The sequence below is a fragment of the Hyla sarda genome, chromosome 5 (genome assembly GCF_029499605.1).
Source record: "Hyla sarda isolate aHylSar1 chromosome 5, aHylSar1.hap1, whole genome shotgun sequence".
Lineage (NCBI taxonomy): Eukaryota > Metazoa > Chordata > Amphibia > Anura > Hylidae > Hyla > Hyla sarda.
Window position 1 is genome coordinate 32890538 of NC_079193.1, and position 21381 is coordinate 32911918.

The window sequence follows — 21381 nt, forward strand, 5'->3', positions numbered from 1 at the left end:
GGATGTTTATTTTAAATATCAGACAACCATCAGGTCTGAATCAACGCCTAGATTTAATCATGACATATTGAATCTGTTAATATATTTTTACTAATTTACAACGGAATATGCTATAGATGGAAGGTATTGCTAGTCCGATTTATTGTGCTATTGGTTTTATTTATTGCTTGGGAATTATAGATAAGTGTATATATTCTTGCACTAGGTGCAGGGTATCATATTATCTGTCACAACCTATAAGGTTAAAAAGTTCTGACAGGTTCTTTGTTGTTTTTTGTTGCTGGGTTACGCCGGGCTGTCTGGACTGATCAGCTGACCTTGATTGGAGCACCTGTTCTGGCTCCATATAAGCTGGCAGTCTACTCCCAGTCTTTGCCTGTTAAAGAGCTCAGTTTGTTCTCCTAGATAGCTTTCTACTGTATCTGTAATATCTGGCATTTTGACCCTCTGGCTCCGCTCTCTGACTCTTCTCTGATATTAGTGATTTTGTACTTTGATTACTCGTTTTTTTGATGTGGAAAGTGGACTTTGACTTATTGTGTGAGTGTGTTAGTTTTGCTTATGTCTCTCTTCTCCCTACTGTACCTTGACCTGTGTCTGTATTATTGTATTCTATTATTTTGACAGTTGACTCCCCTCACTTGTCTAGGGAGGGACTGTCACCGTGGTCACGGATCCGTCGCCTAGGGCGGGTACGTAAGTAGGCAGGGATAGGGGAGTGGGCAAGAATGGTGTGCACTCCTTCCCTGCCAAATCGTGACATTTTAGCAGGCACATATACTGCATTTGCCTTGCGCCTGCATTATGAAAGCAATGTCTGCTTTGGTGGAGCAAATGCATGGCTTGTCCATGATCTAGCTGAAAGACTTCAGCAATATGAGTCTTCTCAGTCTCAGTCAGTATTAGTCCAGACCTTGACTCAGAGGTTGCAAGATCAGGAGCAGTTAGTTCAGAGCTTGCTAGCCAGAATTCAGGAGCTGGAGTCTGTCCGAAATTAGGTGTCACCTGTGCTGCTTCAGCTCCTGTGGAGCCACAAGTTAGTCTCCCTGACTGATTTTGAGAGCCCCAAATTGTACTTCAGGTTAAGGCCTTACACATCTGGTACTGAGGCCGAGAGAGTGGGTATTATTATGTCTCTTTTGCAAGGGGGTCCCCAGGAATGGGTATTTTCTCTTGGTCCCAATGCTCCGGAGTTATCCTCATTGGACGCTTTATAAATTTAGATTTAGAAATTGGTGTGTGGCCTCCAACTGGAATACTCCAGCCTTAATTTATCAGTTTAGATTTTGGATTATCTGACACTCTAAAAGATATGCTGGTGATTTACCCCTATCCTGACACCCTTGACCAAGCCATGATGTTAGCTGTCCGTTTAGATAGACGTATACGTGAGTGCAAACAAGAATGTTCATCTTCCTCCAATTCTCCTCTTTTGCTTGACTCTTTACCTTTCTATAAAAACTAACCTGTGCCTGAGGTGGAGCCCATGCAAATTGGGTCAATTCGTACCACAGAGGAGCTCAGAAGATTTCGTCAACTAAACAGCCTGTGTTTTTACTGTGGGGAGAATACCCACTTCATCGCTTCCTGTGTCAAGCATCCGCATCCAAGTGGCAATCGTGGAGGCCACTTGGGCGAAAAGGTATGTCATGCTTCTCAGAGAGCTATGCCTGGCAGAGTTCTTCTGGGGGGCATTGTTCCATCTAGACAGTTTCTGTCTGAACCGGCATGATGTGACACCATGGGCAATAAGAGTGTGGAGTGTTCGCCTGTTGACTTGCAATCAGAGGGAAGTAGTGAGATTCTGGAGCATGACTGTGAGGACACCAATGAGTGGTGTGATTTGGAGGATGAGGATACAGATGAGGACATTAATGGTCCATCTGTATCCAAGTCAAGACCTCTTTACTCTCAGGTTGTAAAGGGTCTGGTGGCCCCTCCTAAAAGGGGGGGGGATACTGTCAGAACCTATAGGGTTTAAAGGTTCTGACAGGTTCTTTGTTGTTTTTTGTAACTAGGTTACGCCCGACTTTCTGGCCTGGTCAGCTGACCTTGATTGGAGCACCTGTTCTGGCTCCATATAAGCTGGCAGTCTACTCCCAGTCTTTGCCTGCTAAAGAGCTCAGTTTGTACTCCTAGTTAGTTTTTTACTGTATCTGTAATGTCTGGCATTTTGACCCTTTGGCTCTGCTCTCTGACTCTTCTCTGGTATTAGTGATTTCGTACTTTGATTACTCCTGTTTTTTTTACATGGATAGTGGACTTTGACTTATTGTGTGAGTGTGTTAGTTTTGCTTCTGTCTGCTCCCTACTGTACCTTGACCTGTATCTGTATTGTATTTCATTATTTTGACAGTTGACTCCCTTCACCTCTCTAGGAGGGACTGTCACCGTGGTTACGGACCCGTTGTCGAGGGCGTGTAGGTAAGTAGGCAGGGATAGAGAATAGTGTTCACTCCTTCCCTGCCCAATCTTGACATTATCATTGGTATATGCAGAGGTTTTCTCTTCTCTGCAGGGTTCACTGGCACCTTATGGGATCAAGATATATTTTAAATAGCATCAGTTTGTGTATTATGAAACATGATTTTATGGTAAGGGCTATGCATGTATACGATTTATTATTGGGATAACCTTTCTGTGGTCTTTTTAATACAGTCAGGTAACCAAGTGCAAGACAATTTTAATGAGCACTTTGTATTTGTTTGTTACTCTATGACTGAGCTCTCCGCAGCAAAACGTGTCAGAGTTTTATACTGTGTTGTACATCTTCGGATGGACATGTTTGATTAATAAAGTAAGAAGTCATCTTAAGCAATCTGGGTGCCGGAAAATTCTTTGCTTTGCCTATTAAAAATTTTTCTCCATGCGTAACAAAAGCAAAAAATTTAAATAAAAATATGAATAACAATCCAATAGATTGGAGTAGTAAAACAGTATCCAATACCCTATAAATAGCATATGTATCTATAAAATACTATACAAACTGTAATGGAAGTTATGATACAAATTTTGGTAAACTTATTATTTTATAATGCATGCTCCCTCCATAGATACTGGTATTGTAATATTAAGGTATGCCACAGGGCCCTTGCAGATACAGTTAATACATCCAACCACACACGTGATACATCAAAGACAAGTAAATGATAGTAGTGGCTTTAGATCACTATCAGTCATACTATACAACACAAAGTCCTTGATTGTCAATACATGAATCAGTAACAATTAGAGATCATGTCTTATCTTAGTTGCAACAATAGTAAAAGGGTCCATCTGCAGACTCATTCAATGGGAAACTGTAAATAAGTAGATCAGCAGCAATAAGTGGTCATATCGGTCCTTATTAGACAATAGCAGAAATAGTCACTATGGGGAGTAATGGATCTGTACTATATACAGAATATTATATACAGTAAACCCTTGACTTACAAATGCCCTGACATATGATTGTTTTAACTTACAATGAGCTCTCAGATATTTTTCTACCTAGCTACCTATCTATTTACCTAGCTAGCTACCTGTTTACTTATTTACCTACCTCCCTTCCTTCCTGGATACCTATTTACCTACCTACCTGGCTACCTTCATTCCTGGTTAGCTACCTAGATCGGTATAGCACCTACGCTGATATAGCACCTTGCCAGGTTCTAGGGGCACAAGGTACCAACTTGTGTGATTCCTTTCACCTCAGAGGCTCTAAACATCTCAGGAACTAGCTCAGAACACTTCTAGACTTTTGCAGTTAAACTCTGCAGCAGCTGCACCACCTGTTTCCATTTCATTTACGATGGAACTGTAAGCCATTCAAGAACTGTGCCTCCATGTATATGGATGATCTATTACTGAAAGTGAAATTACCCATTGATCTGCACTGTTCTCTGGTTTTGTACTTCCATCTTAAGGTGACCCGACTTCACCTGCACCAGATTAACACCAAGAGCTTCTCAATGAACCAACAGCCGGGTAATGTCTTTGGGTGTGCCCGAAGAAAACAAAAACAAAACTCAAACATCTCCTTCAACATCTGTACAGATGCCCCCCCATTACCACTTGTTGACATACCCTAGAGGTGCCCCCTGCCAGAGTCACAGCCTACGCTCTTGATCCCCTAGTTTAAGGCATTACAGATTCCAGCTAGCTGTTTCGAACAACAAATGCACCCTCATGACGGCACTCTCAATCACCTTTCCAATAATATCAATGCTATGACAGCAACTTCTCTATCCTAAAATGGAGCAAGCAGAACTTAAAATGTGCTAAAAATGTTCTCTTTTATTGCGGCAAAATGTTTGTACTGTATGAGAAATTTCCAAATAATAACTAGACACTTTTTTGGAGAGCCAATCTCCGTCTAGCCTTTCATCCCCAGATTCCATTGATACTTATGACTCCCCCATCCCGCTCTGCCTACCGGAGAAATTCCTTCCCCAGCCTCGAATGCCTCGGCTTCACCTTCAAGGACCTCAATCTCAAAATAAACCTTTGGCCCATCTGTCTGTGCTGTTTACTTTGCACGACGTCTCTACTATGCTGTAAGACTGGCACCGAATCTAATACTTAGTATTGCACTGAACATAGTTGATAACTACTCTATGCTGTATGGTAATAACATATTTTCTGGATTACAGTAAGGGATTGTAGGCTTCATGCAAGGTCTTGTTCACACCGCATTCCATGTGTTTGCCAACATACTTTGAACTTATACAACCGAATACCATATGGTAGAACATGGCTGCCATTGACTCCCATTGCAAAAAAAAAAAAAAAAAAAAAATATATATATATATATATATATATATATATATATATATATATATGGCAAGTTTTACATTTTTGTCCTGTATTTGGGAGTATAAAAATCGGGTATGACCGTGAATATTGCTCAAATTTATGCCAAAAATTAACTTTTTTTTTTGCATAGACTGTGAATACATTGCCAAAGTGTAGAACAGAGCCTACACAGTAGAGCTGTGTGCACAGTGTCTGTATGGCAATACACAACTGGGTACTGCAGAAGCAGAACTGTAAAGAGCCTCCACAGTATTTACTGTAGTGTTGGCTGTACGAGAATAAAACAATTAATCAAAAGAAAGTCTACATGAAGTGGAAGCCATATGATGGTACAGTAGGGCCATGTAGAACCTTATGGATGCTGTATTATGGATCTGTACAACTGAGAGGTAGAAGAGAATAGCAAGAGAATATTGTCAGGCAAAACTATGCAGAGAATCTTGGCACTATACACCACGTGATAAATACACAAATACACCCACAAGTACAAAACCACAACGTCCCAAGGTAGGGCTGGGGTAACAGCAGATCCCCAGGAAAAACCTGGATGACGGGGTAAGAAAGCCCTAGATACAAGACCCCCATCCTGGAGTGATATATTATAAAACTTCACATTTAAAAAGGGGTATTCTGTCCCTAGACATCGTATCCCCTATTCAAAGCATAGGGGATAAGATGTCTGATCGTGGGGGTCCCGCAGCTGGGACCCCCGCAATCTCTATGCAGCGTTCGTTTAGAACACTGTGTGCCGGCGGCAGGGGTTGTGATGTCACGGACATGCCCCCTGATGACATCACAGCCACGCCCCTCACATAGACTTGCATTGAGGAGGCGTCGTGTGATGACACAAGGGGCGTAGTTGGAATGTCACGACCCCCACCGCCCGCTCCAAGCGTTCGGAACAACACGGAGCATCCTAAAACAGCTTTAGGACAGCAGGAGGGTCCCCTACCTTCCTCCTCGCTGTCCGATCGCTGAATGACTGCTCAGTGCCTGAGATCCAGGCATGATCAGTCAAGCAGCAGAATCATTGATCAATGGTTTCCTATGAGAAACCATTGATCAATGTAAAAGATCAGTGTACACAGTGTTATAGCCCCCTATGGGAGCTATAACACTGCAAAAAAAAAAAGTGAAAAAAAAGTTAATAAAGATCAATTAACCCCTTCCCTAATAAAAGTTAGAATCACCCCCCTTTTCCTATTTAAAAAAAACAGTGTAAATAAAAATAAACATGTGTGGTATCGCCGCGTGCGGAAATGTCCGAATTATAAAAATATATTGTTTAATTAAACCGCACGGTCAATGGCGTACATGCAAAAAAATTCCGAAGTCCAAAATAGCGTATTATTGGTCACTTTTTTATATAATGAAAAAATAAATAAAAAGCGATCAAAAAGTCAGATCAATACAAAAATGGTACCGCTAAAAACTTCAGATCACGGCGCAAAAAATGAACACTCATACCGCCCTGTACGCGGAATAAAAAAGTTATAGGGGTCAGAAAATGTCAATTTTAAAACGTATACTGTTACGCCGAGCGCTCCGGGTCCCCGCTCCTCCCCGGAGCGCTCGCTTCACTCCCTCTGCTGCAGCGCTCCGGTCACGTCCTCTGACCCGGGGCGCTGCGATCCTTGCTGCCTGCCCCGACCTTCTGCTACGTCCGACCTTGCTTCTGCCTACTCCCTTGTACCGCGCCTATCTTCAGCAGCCAGAGAGGTGAGCCGTTGCTAGTGGATACGACCTGGTCACTACCGCCGCAGCAAGACCATCCCGCTTTGCGGCGGGCTCTGGTGAAAACCAGTAGTGGCTTAGAACCGGTCCACTAGCACGGTCCACGCCAATCCCTCTCTGGCACAGAGGGTCCACTACCTGCCAGCCGGCATCGTGACAGTAGATCCGGCACTGGATCCCGCTGAAGTTCCTCTGCCAGTTGTCGCTGACCTCACCACGGTGGTCGCCCAGCAGTCACAACAGATAGCGCAACAAGGCCAACAGCTGTCTCAACTGACCGTTATGCTACAACAGTTGCTACCACAGCTTCAGCAGTCATCTCCTCCGCCAGCTCCTGCACCTCCTCCGCAGCGAGTGGCCGCTCCTGGGATACGCTTATCCTTGCCGGATAAATTTGATGGGGACTCTAAGTTTTGCCGTGGCTTTCTTTCCCAATGTTCCCTGCATCTGGAGATGATGTCGGACCTGTTTCCCACTGAAAGGTCTAAGGTGGCTTTCGTAGTCAGTCTTCTGTCCGGAAAAGCCCTGTCATGGGCCACACCGCTCTGGGACCGCAATGACCCCGTCACTGCCTCTGTACACTCCTTCTTCTCGGAAATCCGAAGTGTCTTTGAGGAACCTGCCCGAGCCTCTTCTGCTGAGACTGCCCTGTTGAACCTGGTCCAGGGTAATTCTTCCGTTGGCGAGTATGCCGTACAATTCCGTACACTTGCTTCAGAATTGTCCTGGAATAATGAGGCCCTCTGCGCGACCTTCAAAAAAGGCCTATCCAGCAACATTAAAGATGTTCTGGCCGCACGAGAAATTCCTGCTAATCTACATGAACTTATTCACCTAGCCACTCGCATTGACATGCGTTTTTCTGAAAGGCGTCAGGAACTCCGCCAAGATATGGACTCTGTTCACACGAGGCGTTTCGTCTCCTCGGCTCCTCTCTCCTCTGGTCCCCTGCAATCTGTTCCTGTGCCTCCCGCCGTGGAGGCTATGCAGGTCGACCGGTCTCGTCTGACACCTCAAGAGAGGACACGACGCCGTATGGAGAACCTCTGCCTGTACTGTGCTAGTACCGAACACTTCCTGAGGGATTGTCCTATCCGTCCTCCCCGCCTGGAAAGACGTACGCTGACTCCGCACAAGGGTGAGACAGTCCTTGATGTCTACTCTGCTTCTCCACGTCTTACTGTGCCTGTGCGGATGTCTGCCTCTGCCTTCTCCTTCTCTACAGTGGCCTTCTTGGACTCTGGATCTGCAGGAAATTTTATTTTGGCCTCTCTCGTCAACAGGTTCAACATCCCAGTGACCAGTCTCGCCAGACCCCTCTACATCAATTGTGTAAATAATGAAAGATTGGACTGTACCATACGTTTCCGCACGGAGCCCCTTCTTATGAGCATCGGATCTCATCATGAGAGGATTGAACTTTTGGTCCTTCCCAATTGCACCTCGGAGATTCTCCTTGGACTTCCCTGGCTTCAACTTCATTCCCCAACCCTGGATTGGTCCACTGGGGAGATCAAGAGTTGGGGGTCCTCTTGTTCCAAGAACTGTCTAAAACCGGTTCCCAGTAACCCTTGCCGTAACTCTGTGGTTCCTCCAGTAACCGGTCTCCCTAAGGCCTATATGGACTTCGCGGATGTTTTCTGCAAAAAACAAGCTGAGACTCTACCTCCTCACAGGCCTTATGATTGCCCTATCGACCTCCTCCCGGGTACTACTCCACCCCGGGGCAGAATTTATCCTCTCTCTGCCCCAGAGACTCTTGCCATGTCCGAATACGTCCAGGAGAATCTAAAAAAGGGCTTTATCCGTAAATCCTCCTCTCCTGCCGGAGCCGGATTTTTCTTTGTGTCCAAAAAAGATGGCTCCCTACGTCCTTGCATTGACTACCGCGGTCTTAATAAAATCACGGTTAAGAACCGCTACCCCTTACCCCTCATCTCTGAACTCTTTGATCGCCTCCAAGGTGCCCACATCTTCACTAAATTGGACTTAAGAGGCGCCTATAACCTCATCCGCATCAGAGAGGGGGACGAGTGGAAAACGGCATTTAACACCAGAGATGGACACTTTGAGTATCTGGTCATGCCCTTTGGACTGTGCAATGCCCCTGCCGTCTTCCAAGACTTTGTCAATGAAATTTTTCGTGATCTGTTATACTCCTGTGTTGTGGTATATCTGGACGATATCCTAATTTTTTCTGCCAATCTAGAAGAACACCGCCAGCATGTCCGTATGGTTCTTCAGAGACTTCGTGACAACCAACTCTATGCCAAAATTGAGAAATGTCTGTTTGAATGCCAATCTCTTCCTTTTCTAGGATATTTGGTCTCTGGCCAGGGACTACAGATGGATCCAGACAAACTCTCTGCCGTCTTAAATTGGCCACGCCCCTCCGGACTCCGTGCTATCCAACGCTTTTTGGGGTTCGCCAATTATTACAGGCAATTTATTCCACATTTTTCTACCATTGTGGCTCCTATCGTGGCTTTAACCAAAAAAAATGCTGATCCCAAGTCCTGGCCTCCTCAAGCAGAAGACTCCTTTAAACGACTCAAGTCTGCCTTTTCTTCGGCTCCCGTGCTCTCCAGACCTGACCCTTCCAAACCCTTCCTATTGGAGGTTGATGCCTCCTCAGTAGGAGCTGGAGCTGTTCTTCTACAAAAAAATTCTTCCGGGCATGCTGTCACTTGTGGTTTTTTCTCTAGGACCTTCTCTCCAGCGGAGAGGAACTACTCCATCGGGGATCGAGAGCTTCTAGCCATTAAATTAGCACTTGAGGAATGGAGGCATCTGCTGGAGGGATCAAGATTTCCTGTTATTATCTACACCGACCACAAGAACCTCTCCTACCTCCAGTCGGCCCAACGGCTGAATCCTCGCCAGGCCCGGTGGTCTCTGTTCTTTGCCCGATTTAATTTTGAGATTCACTTTCGTCCTGCCGATAAGAACATTAGGGCCGATGCTCTCTCTCGTTCCTCGGATGCCTCAGAAGTTGATCTCCCTCCGCAACACATCATTCCACCTGACTGCCTGATCTCCACTTCTCCTGCCTCCATCAGGCAGACTCCTCCAGGAAAGACCTTTGTTTCTCCACGCCAACGCCTCGGGATCCTCAAATGGGGTCACTCCTCCCATCTCGCAGGTCATGCGGGCATCAAGAAATCTGTGCAACTCATCTCCCGCTTCTATTGGTGGCCGACTCTGGAGACGGATGTTGGGGACTTTGTGCGAGCCTGCACTATCTGTGCCCGGGATAAGACTCCTCGCCAGAAGCCCGCTGGTTTTCTTCATCCTCTGCCTGTCCCCGAACAGCCTTGGTCTCTGATTGGTATGGATTTTATTACTGATTTACCCCCTTCCCGTGGCAACACCGTTATTTGGGTGGTCGTTGATCGATTCTCCAAAATGGCACATTTCATCCCTCTTCCTGGTCTTCCTTCTGCGCCTCAGTTGGCTAAACAATTTTTTGTACACATTTTTCGTCTTCACGGGTTGCCTACGCAGATTGTCTCGGATAGAGGGGTCCAATTCGTGTCTAAATTCTGGAGAGCTCTCTGTAAACAACTCAAGATTAAATTAAATTTTTCCTCTGCATATCATCCCCAGTCCAATGGACAAGTAGAAAGAATTAACCAGATCCTGGGTGATTATTTGCGACATTTTGTTTCCTCCCGCCAGGATGACTGGGCAGATCTCCTTCCATGGGCCGAATTCTCGTATAACTTCAGGGTCTCTGAATCTTCCTCCAAATCCCCATTTTTCGTGGTGTACGGCCGTCACCCTCTTCCCCCCCTCCCTACCCCCTTGCCCTCTGGTCTGCCCGCTGTGGATGAAATTTCTCGTGACCTTTCCATTATATGGAGAGAGACCCAAAATTCTCTCTTACAGGCTTCTTCACGCATGAAGAGGTTCGCGGATAAGAAAAGAAGAGCTCCCCCCGTTTTTTCCCCTGGAGACAAGGTATGGCTCTCCGCTAAATATGTCCGCTTCCGTGTCCCTAGCTACAAGTTGGGACCACGCTATCTTGGTCCTTTCAAAATTTTGTGTCAAATTAATCCTGTCTCTTATAAACTTCTTCTTCCTCCTTCTCTTCGTATCCCTAATGCCTTTCACGTCTCTCTTCTCAAACCACTCATCCTCAACCGTTTTTCTCCCAAATCTGTTCCTCCCACTCCTGTTTCCGGCTCCTCGGACGTCTTCTCGGTCAAGGAAATTTTGGCTGCCAAAAAGGTCAGAGGGAAAAATTTTTTTTTAGTAGACTGGGAGGGTTGTGGTCCTGAAGAGAGATCCTGGGAACCTGAGGACAACATCCTTGACAAAAGTCTGCTCCTCAGGTTCTCAGGCTCCAAGAAGAGGGGGAGACCCAAGGGGGGGGGTACTGTTACGCCGAGCGCTCCGGGTCCCCGCTCCTCCCCGGAGCGCTCGCTTCACTCCCTCCGCTGCAGCGCTCCGGTCACGTCCTCTGACCCGGGGCGCTGCGATCCTTGCTGCCTGCCCCGACCTTCTGCTACGTCCGACCTTGCTTCTGCCTACTCCCTTGTACCGCGCCTATCTTCAGCAGCCAGAGAGGTGAGCCGTTGCTAGTGGATACGACCTGGTCACTACCGCCGCAGCAAGACCATCCCGCTTTGCGGCGGGCTCTGGTGAAAACCAGTAGTGGCTTAGAACCGGTCCACTAGCACGGTCCACGCCAATCCCTCTCTGGCACAGAGGGTCCACTACCTGCCAGCCGGCATCGTGACATATACATTTTCCTGCATGTAGTTATGATTTTTTCAAGAAGTACGACAAAATAAAACCTATATAAGTAGGGTATCATTTTAATTGTATGGACCTACAGAATAAAAGATAAGGTGTCATTTTTACCGAAAAATCTACTGCGTAGAAACGGAAGCCCCCAAAAGTTACAAAATCGCATTTTTTCTGTTTCGCCGTAGATTTTTGGGTAAATGACTGTTGTCATTACAAAGTAGAATTGGTGGCGCCAAAAATATGCCACCATATGGATTTTTAGGTGCAAAATTGAAAGGGTTATGATTTTTTAAAGGTAAGGAGGAAAAAACGGAAAAACCCTCCGTCCCCAAGGGGTTAAAGAATTTATTTGCAAATTATGGTGGAAAATAAGCATTTGGTCAATAACAAAAGTTCATCTCAATACTTTAAGTAGAAAAAGAAAACAAAGGTGTGCTCCTAGTGTAGAGGTCTCAGATAAGCGGGTGCCCCCAAACAATATGTAGTAAGCTTACCAGAGGTTGTTGTGCTACGGCACAACGCCGTGGATTGCATGTAGAATCGCAATGAAGACAGAGGTCAGCTAGCCGTAGCGACCTTCTCAAGTGGCTCTGGGTCACTTCAGTGTTGGATAGGCATCAAGTGGATATAGATCCGGAAAACAGGACTTTACCAGGCACTTCTCCTCAAAGGAATGACAGCCCAAACCACACTTGCTGGATTCAGGGACAGTCAAATTTATTATGTGCACCTATTAAGCTCCTAATAAATTTGTCTGTCCCTGAATCCAGCAAGTGTGGTTTGGGCTGTCATTCCTTTGAGGAGAAGCGCCTGGTAAAGTCCTGTTTTACGGATCTATATCCACTTGATGCCCATCTCAATACATTGTCATTTCCAACAAAGGGTATATAACAGAGGTCAAATGTTTTCTGTAAGTCTTCACAAGTTTTCACACACTGTTGATGGTATTTTGGCTCATTCCTCCATGCAGATCTCCTCTAGAGCAGTGATGTTTTGGGGCTGTCGCTGGGCAACACAGACTTTCAACTCCCTCCAAAGGTTTTCTATGGGGTTGAGATCTGGAGACTGTCTAGGCCACTCTAGGACCTTGAAACGCTTCTTACGAAGCCATTCCTTCGTTGTCCAGGCAGTGTGTTTGGATCATTGTCATGCTGAAAGACCCAGCCACGTTTCATCTTCAATGCCCTTGCTGATGGAAGGTTTTTACTCAAAATCTCACAATATATGGCCCCATTCATTCTTTCATTTACACGGATCAGTCGTTTTGCTCCCTTAGCAGAAAAACAGCCCTAAAGCATGATGTTTCCACCCCCATGCTTCACAGTAGGTATGGTGTTCTTTGGATGCAACTCAGCATTCTTTCTCCTCCAAACACGACGAGTTGAGTTTTTACCAAAAAGTTCTACTTTGGTTTCATCTGACCATATGAAATTCTCCGAATCCTCTTTTGGATCATCCAAATGCTCTCTAGCAAACTTCAGATGGGCCCGGACATGTACTGGCTTAAGCGGGGGGGACATGTCTGGCACTGCATGATTTGAGTCCCTGACGGCATAGTGTGTTACTGATGGTAGCCTTTGTTACTTTGGTCCCAGCTCTCTGCAGGTCATTCACTATGTCCCCCCATGTGGCTCTGGGATTTTTGCTCACCGTTCTTGTGATCATTTTGAGACCACAGGGTGAGATCTTGTGTGGAGCCCCAGATCGAGGGAGATTATCAGTGGTGTTGAATGTCTTCCATTTTCTAATAATTGCCCCCCACAGTTGATTTCTTCACACCAAGCTGCTTGCCTATTGCAGATTCAGTCTTCCCAGGCTGGTGCAGGTCTACAATTTTGTTTCTGGTGTCCTTCGACAGCTCTTTGGTCTTGGCCATAGTGGAGTTTTGAGTGTGACTGTTTGAGGTTGTGGACAGGTGTCTTTTATACTTATAACAAGTTCAAACAGGTGCCATTAATACAGGTAATGAGTGGAGGACAGAGGAGACTCTTAAAGAAGAAGTTACAGGTCTGTGAGAGCCAGAAATCTTGTTTGTTTGTAGGTGACTTATTTTCCATTATAATTTGCAAATAAATTCTTTAAAAATCACACAATGGAATATCTCTCATAGTTGAGGTATACCTATGATGAAAAATACAGGCCTCTCTCATCTTTCTCGTGGGAGAACTTGCAGAATTGGTGGCTGACTAAATACTTTTTTTGCCCCACTGTATGTCAGGGGGCCCATGTGTGTTATACAACTAAACAAAAGGAGAAGGAAGCAAGAAGTCTCACAGAGCTGTCAAAATAATGAGACCTCGCTGCTGCTGACTTTTAGCCAACTCCACTCTCCTTTTCTTAAAGGGTCAGTGCTGTATTACTAATTGATAGAAGACTGATTATATATAATTAGTAGGGATGTCCCGATACCGATACGGGTATCGGTATCAGGGCCGATACTAGCCATTTGCATGGTATCAGGGACTCGTTTAATGTCCCTGATACCATGCCCGATACCTGCTGCCACTCTGCTGCCCCGTTCTTCCATCCTCCCGTCCGCATCATAGTGTTCCATGGAGGAGCATGTGACACACACGTCACTCCACCTCCTCCCCTGTGCCCAGCGTAACGCTACGCAGGAAGCAGAGTGACGTGTATGTCACATGCTCCTCCATAGGACGACACAATGCGGACCAGAGGAGAACGGGGCAGCAGAGTGGCAGCACCAGCACCCGACCCGAGGAGATGAGCTGCCTGCAAGGAAGGGGCTGCTACTAATGTCTAAAAGGGGGGGGGGGCCTGCTGCTGTCTAAAGGGGGGGGGGCCTGCTGCTGTTTAAAGGGGGGGCCTGCTGCTGCTGTCTAAACAGGGGGGGCTCTGCTGCTGTCTAAATGGGGGGGGGGGCCTGCTGCTGTCTAAACGGGGGGGGGGGGGGCCTGCTGCTGTCTAAACGGGGGGGGGGCTGCTGCTGTCTAAAGGGGGGCCCTGCTGCTGTCTAAAGGGGGGGGGCCCTGCTGCTGTCTAAAGGGGGGGGCCCCTGCTGCTGTCTAAAGGGGGGGCCCTGCTGCTGTCTAAAGGGGGGGGGCCCTGCTGCTGTCTAACGGGGGGGGGGGGGCCCTGCTGCTGTCTAAAGGGGGAGCCCTGCTGCTGTCTAAAGGGGGAGCCTGCTGCTGTCTAAAGGGGGGGCCCTGCTGCTGTCTAAAGGGGGGGCCCTGCTGCTGTTTAAATGGGGGCCCACTGTCTAAAGGGGGGCGGTGGTCTACAGGGGGGCTGCTACTTATGTCTACAGGGGGGCTGCTGTCTACAAGGGGGGCAGCTGTCTACAGGGACAAGTATTCTATCAGCAGCACATTGGGCCGGGAACTTGTCTTTCATAGCACTGCGGCTATATGTACATAGAAACACTGTGGGGGCCAGATAACGCTATGTCTGGCCCCCACAGCACTTCTATAATCATTTGCCTCTGATGCGCTGCTGTTAGAATACTTTTCATTCATAGTGCTGCCAGGGGCTTATGATAGCGCTGCGGGGGGAAAATATATATACACATGTGTTGCGGGGGGAATATGATTGCGCTGCGGGGACAATACCTATAAAAATGCGCTGTGGGGAGCAAGGCATATATAGTGCAACAGGGGGGCAAGATATATATTCTATATATCTTTCCCCACCGCAGTGCTTCTATTTGAAAACCCCGATGGGTACCGGCCATTTAGGGCTCCCAGAAGGGAATTAAAAAATTAAAAGTTCACTGTACGTTGCTGGGGAGCGGAGCATGCCGGTCACTCCCCTACTTAATAACTTCTGATCGGATCGGGCCTCAGCCCCTCTACTACTGCCCCAAACATGGAACAGATGATGGGGGTAGGATTCACTCGGTTTTGAGTAATTTCCAGACAGCTCAGAGCTGTCGGGTTTTGGTGAAGCAAAATTCACATGTTTTTCCTCATACTCGGAGTGTTTTTCTTTTGTTGGGAACACGCCCCTTTTTCAGCTAACCACGCCCATTTTTACGGGTTTAAAAAACGCTCTGAGTGATGGTATTTTGTATCGGAAAATTGTGTCGCACAAAGTGTTCCATGGGCTATGCGACACAAATTTGGTCGCACAACCCGAGAAAAAGAGTCGGGTTGACATTAGTAAATCAGGGCCTATGTTTGACCCAACCCAAGTGAATTATTCCATTAAGGCCAAAATTAACAACTATATAAAGTTATAAGGTTTTCTCTAGTAACACTTCATTACATGGTCCACAAGAGCAGAATAAGAGGCCATGGTGGAGGACACAGATGTTTCTTTGAATAGCTCCCTTCTTGGACAAGTTGTCCACAATGAGCTTGTAGTACAGCTGCATTACACAGAACCTTTACCACCCCAGGTGCCCTGTAAAATGGTCTGGTTGTAAAATAAAACAAATATAATAATCGGTTGTCATTGTCCCTAAGAGCGAGTTCACACTATGGAAAATCAAGGCGGAATTTCCACATTAAATTCCGTGCTGATTCCGCCTTGAATCGCACTGACTTCAATGGGTTTTCTTACTACTCTGTGCATACAGTGGAATTTCTACTATGTTTATTCTTCCAGTGAAATCAGAAAGGTAAAACCTGTTAAAGAGGAACTCCAGTGAATAAGTTCTTACCCCCTATCCTGATTGCACTGGTGTCCGACTGCTGGGACCCAACGACATTTCCTCCCCGATGCCCCGGCTCTCCCCATGAATGTAGCTGTTTCGACCACAGCACGAAGCGGTGGCTGACACATATCTCTATGAAATTCACGAGTGTTGTATGGCCAGCTCTCCCATAGAGATACATGTCGGCCACTGCTTCATGTGGTGGTTGACAGTAATCTGTGCACTGAGCGGCGGTCGCTCTGTGCATGAGGAAAGCTAGGGTGCTGGGAAGTAGATGGCAGGGGGTCCCAGTGGTCGGACTCCCCACGTTCAGACACTTATTCCCTATCCTGTGGATAGGGGATAACAACTAATGTACCAGAGTTCTTCTTTAAAATCAATGGGACTTTACATTTTTGCACTAAATTCTGCTGAAAATTTAGCAGAAAATAAGCACCAATTCCAAATAATGGAGCAGTTCCAAAATCCTAGAATGTTGCAGAATCTTGTAATTCCTTTTTTATTGGACTGACAGTGTTTTGAAGAGATAAGCTTTCGGGAGCCCAACATTTTCCTTGCTGAATTCTGTAGTATGAATATACCTCTAAAGGTATGCTGACATGGCCTCACTTGGACTGCTCGAAAATACACCGTCTCCATAGACAGCAATGCATTTCTAAGCGGATTATGCAGAAAGAATTGTCAATTCTTTCTGCAAAGGCCGGAATCAGAATTTCCACCACAGATTCTGCCATGGAAAGAAATTTCCCTTTACAAACAATGGGATTCTGCTGCCATGGAATTTTCGAGTTGAATCTTTCTGCTGGATTCTGCCGTGTGAACGAGGCCTAAGAGTTCCAGCAATTTATCTGTCATATGAAACTCTATGCACTTTTCTAATGTTACACATGGATTCCATGGCTCCACCAGAAAATAGTTTTTTAAGTATTTAATGGTTGTTCATTCATTTTGACTGATGAGGACAGAAGGCTGACAGATTACTTTCACTGAAATAAAACCTTAAGAACATGGACTAGATGTTGGTAATACCCATGTTTATTTCCTGTATGTCATGAAGTTGCTTACGTTAGGCTCAAGGACCAAAAGAGGACAACAGCATTGTGAATGAAACCTTTGCCTCTGGTCCCGTCCAGCTTGCTTGTGGCAGACAGTGATGGCCGGGAAACCAAAAACAGCCAAGTGGGGTATCATACACAGTTTATAAAACTACCAACAACCCAATTCCCAATAATAGGAGTTATGCAAACAGTGATACACCTCGAACTGTGCTGTATCTGCAACTCCCTTGTTACAGAAACAGTGTAGCTCTCATTGCTATGCTAAAGTCAATGGTCATTACAGAAAATGCATAATGGTATAATGGTACGGTGACACGGACAGGTTACCCACAAGTGTCCAGCATCAGGCCTTCTACAGGGAAAAATCCACAGCAGACACCAGAGGCCTTTCAATTTTGACTTAGGTTCAGGTCAGACCCCTATCTTAAAGACATTTATGGTGCTATCCTGTAGATATGCCATGGAGGAAAACCAAGCACGAGGAGAACAAACATACATGCAGATGTTCTTGGATGAATTCAAGACCAGGACCAGGACAATACAAACCACTGAGCAGCCGTGCTGCCCAAGTGGTTAAAAGGTTATGGCTGGATGAATGGAAGAGGTATGGGTGGATGAATGGAAGGGGTATGGGTGGATGAAGGAAAGGGGTATGGGAAGATGAAGGGAAGGGGTATGGGTGGATGAAGGGAAGGGGTATGGGTGGATGAAGGGAAGGGGTATGGGTGGATGAAGGGAAGGGGTATGGATAGATGAATGGAAGGGGTATGGATAGATGAATGGAAGGGGTTTGAGTAGATGAATGGATGGGGTATGGGTGGATGAAGGGAAGGGATATGGGTGGATAAAGGGAAGGGATGTGGGTGGATAAAGAGGAGGGGTATGGGTGAGTGAAGGGAAGGGGTTTGGGTAGATGAATGGAAGGGGTATGGGTGGATGAAGGGAATGGGTATGGGTGGATGAAGGGAAGGGGTATGGATAGATGAATGGAAGGGGTTTGGGTAGATGAATGGAAGGGGTTTAAGTAGATGAATGGGTGGATGAAGGGAAGGGATATGGGTGGATAAAGGGAAGGGATGTGGGTGGATAAAGAGGACGGGTATGGGTGAGTGAAGGGAAGGGGTTTGGGTAGATGAATGGAAGGGGTATGGGTGGATGAAGAAAAGGGATATGGGTGGATGAAGGGTTAAAGGGATGTGATATGATGGAAGAAGGGAAGGGATATGAGTGGGCAAAGGGTTAAAGGGAAGGGGTATGAGTGGATGAAGGGGAGGGCTATGGATGGATGAAGAAAGGGAAGAAATTGTCACGATTGGGCTGGCTGGAGGTGGATCCTCTGTGCCAGAGAGGGATTGGCGTGGACCGTGTTGGTGGACCGGTTCTAAGTTGCTACTGGTATTCACCAGAGCCCGCCGCAAAGCGGGATGGTCTTGCAGCGGCGGTAGCAACCAGGTCGTATCCACCAGCAACGGCTCAACCTCTCTGACTGCTGAAGATAGGCGCGGTACAAGGGAGTAGACAAGAGCAAGGTCGGACGTAGCAGAAGGTCAGGGCAGGCAGCAAGGATCGTAGTCAGGGGCAACGGCAGGAGGTCTGGAACACAGGCTAGGAACACACAAGGAAACGCTTTCACTGGCACAATGGCAACAAGATCCGGCGAGGGAGTGCAGGGGAAGTGAGGTATAAGTAGGGAAGTGCACAGGTGAACACACTGATTAAGCCTGCTGCGCCAATCAGTGGCGCAGTGGCCCTTTAAATTGCAGAGACCCGGCGCGCGCGTGCCCTAAGGAGCGGGGCTGCGCGCGCCGGGACAAGACAGACGGGGAACGAGTCAGGTACGGGAGCCGGGACGCGCATCGCGAGCGGGCGCCTCCCGCATCGCGAATCGCATCCCGGCTGAGAGGGATATTGCAGCGCACCCGGTCAGCAGGTCTGACCGGGGCGCTGCAAATGCGAGAATGCTGCGAGCGCTCCGGGGAGGAGCGGGGACCCGGAGCGCTCGGCGTAACAGAAATGGATGGTGGGAAGGGGTATGTATGGATGGTGGGAAGGGGTATGGATGGATAAAGGGAAAGGGTATGGGTGGATGAAGGAAGCGATATGGGTGGATGAAGGAAGGGGTATGGGTGGATGAAGGAAGGGGTATGGGTGGATGAAGGAAGGGGTATGGGTGGATGAAGGAAGGGGTATGGGTGGATGAAGAGGCGGGGATATGATACTAAATTTCTACATATGCATTTATGGTATTTTGTTCTAAGAATGTGTCAAATCCTGTTTTGAAGCCCTCTGCTGTTTTAGCTCTGACCAGTTCCTGAGGTTACCATTTCTGTTCATGAGATCTAAAGCAGAGGTGAGACCACGGCCACCCAGACCTTAGTTGTCACCTTTCAGAAGAGTATAGACATGTGATACCTAAATGTAACCCCCGTGTCCCATTAGATAATGCTAACCTCAAGAATACTAGCACCAGATTATAAAGGATTTCTTAGGTTATAACAATCCTCGAACTTGGGTTCTTTGGGCCCATCAGGCGCAATTCTCGTGAGGGTCCATCCTCCATGTACACAGAACACGTACATGTCTCCTTCACATTGTAAACCTTGTTCTTATCATTGCACACCTACGACATAGAACCTATTAGATCCTTCTGATATGATATGTGAATCACTACATAAGAAATAGTAATGTTAAGTTATAATCACCCCAAATCAGCTCTAGATGGGGTGTCCTCATGTTGGGCCTTTGGTTGCCATTATTGTCGGAGGCTTTTCGGAGGATCCTTTTGTACTCAAGTGGGCTAGTCTGATCACTGTATAACCTGGGTGCCTCCAGCTGTTGCAAAACTACAATTCCCAGCATGCCCGGACAGCCTTTGGCTGTCCGGGTATGCTGGGAATTGTAGTTTTGCAACAGCTGTTTTATGCGCAGATAGCGCATGAACCATATAAACCAAAGCAATAGTAAACCTTCAGCTCTCTCACTTGGATCCCCGCTTGGACAGGCGTGCGGCAACACCCAAACAGGATCAACAGTGCGGATATACAGGTAAAAAACAAAACGTGAAACAGCGGTGACGCATTTCGAGTGCTATCCACACTCTTAATCATACTCAGTCATCATATGACTAAAAGAGCAGATAACACTCAAAACGCATGACCGCTGTTTCTATTGTACCCATTGTAGTTTTATGAAACAAAGGCTTTGCGTTCCTTTCTTCATAAACCATATAACACACTGAGGGAGATTTATCAAAACGTTGCTGAGTTGCCCATAGCAACCAATCAGATCGCTTCTTTCATTTTTTTAAAAGACCTGTGAAAAATAAAAGAAGCGATCTGATTGGTCTATGGGCAAATCAGCAACCTTTCCTCTAGACAGGAAAATTGCTGCAAAAACAGTTAAAATGAAGTAAAAAATTCAATATCTTCAAAATTCAAGACTTCAAATCCTCATAAGACGCCTCAATTGTGATTATAGGTCAAATCACTTTTCTCCTCATGGCAATATTTCTCTAAAAAATGCACTTTGAGAAAGAAAACGAATGAAAACTGCACAGTGTGAACTCACCTTAACTCACTTACTAGTCTAATGAGTTCATGTGGGTGACCTCCAGCACCTGCAGCCTGATGAGATGACCAGGTGCAGTGATCAAACCCCTTGTACCAAAGCCATGGGAAATCTAGAGTCATGGGAAATCTAGACTGTATTACAGAACCCACATCACTGTATTTGTAAAGCAAAATGGAGCCTATACCATGCCTATCAAACCAGCCAAAAGAGTTAAAGGGGTACTCCAGTGGCAAACCTTGTTTTTTGTTTTGTTTTTTTAAATCAATTGGTGCCAGAAAGTTAAACAGATTTGTAAATTACTTTTATTGAAAAATCTTAATCCTTCCAGTACTTATCAGCTCCTGTGCAAGTTATTTTTTTTTCTTTTCTGTCTGAGCACAGTGCTCTCTGCTGACACCTCTGTCTGTGTCAGGAACTGTCCAGAGCAGGAGATGTTTGCTATGGGGATTTGTTCCTGCTCTGGACAGTTCCTGACATGGACAGAGGTGTCAGCAGAGAGCACTGTGGTCAGACAGAAAACAATCGTAGAAAGAAAATAACTTCCTGTGGAGCATACAGCAGCTGATAACGACTGGAAGGATTACGTTTTTTTTAATAGAAGTAATTTACAAATCTGTTTAACTTTCTGGCACCAGTTGATTTAAAAAAAATATATATAATGTTTTCCACCGAAGTACCCCTTTATCCCCTTATGGGCGCAGGGTTTTTCCGTTTTTGCATTTTTATTTTTTCCTCATCACCTTCTAAAAATCATAACGCTTTCAATTTTGCACATAAAATTCCATATTATGGCTTATTTTTTGCCCCACCAATTCTACTTAGCAGTGACATTAGTCATTTTACAAAAAAAAAAACACG

General features: G+C 46.1%; 1 protein-coding gene across 3 annotated transcripts in view; it reads right to left on the reverse strand.

Annotated features, from left to right (window-relative positions):
* The window catches only part of HACD1 (3-hydroxyacyl-CoA dehydratase 1), an 86118-nt gene that overhangs the window by 51653 nt on the left and 13084 nt on the right, over nucleotides 1-21381 (reverse strand). Inside the window, exon 1 of one of the 3 annotated variants that reach the window (XM_056519195.1) lies at nucleotides 19404-19475. The exons of the other annotated variants lie outside the window; for them this stretch is intronic. The gene's annotated coding sequence lies outside the window, so the exon portion shown is untranslated. Of the gene's footprint in view, nucleotides 1-19403; nucleotides 19476-21381 lie in introns of those variants that run through there. 3 annotated transcript variants of the gene reach the window in all.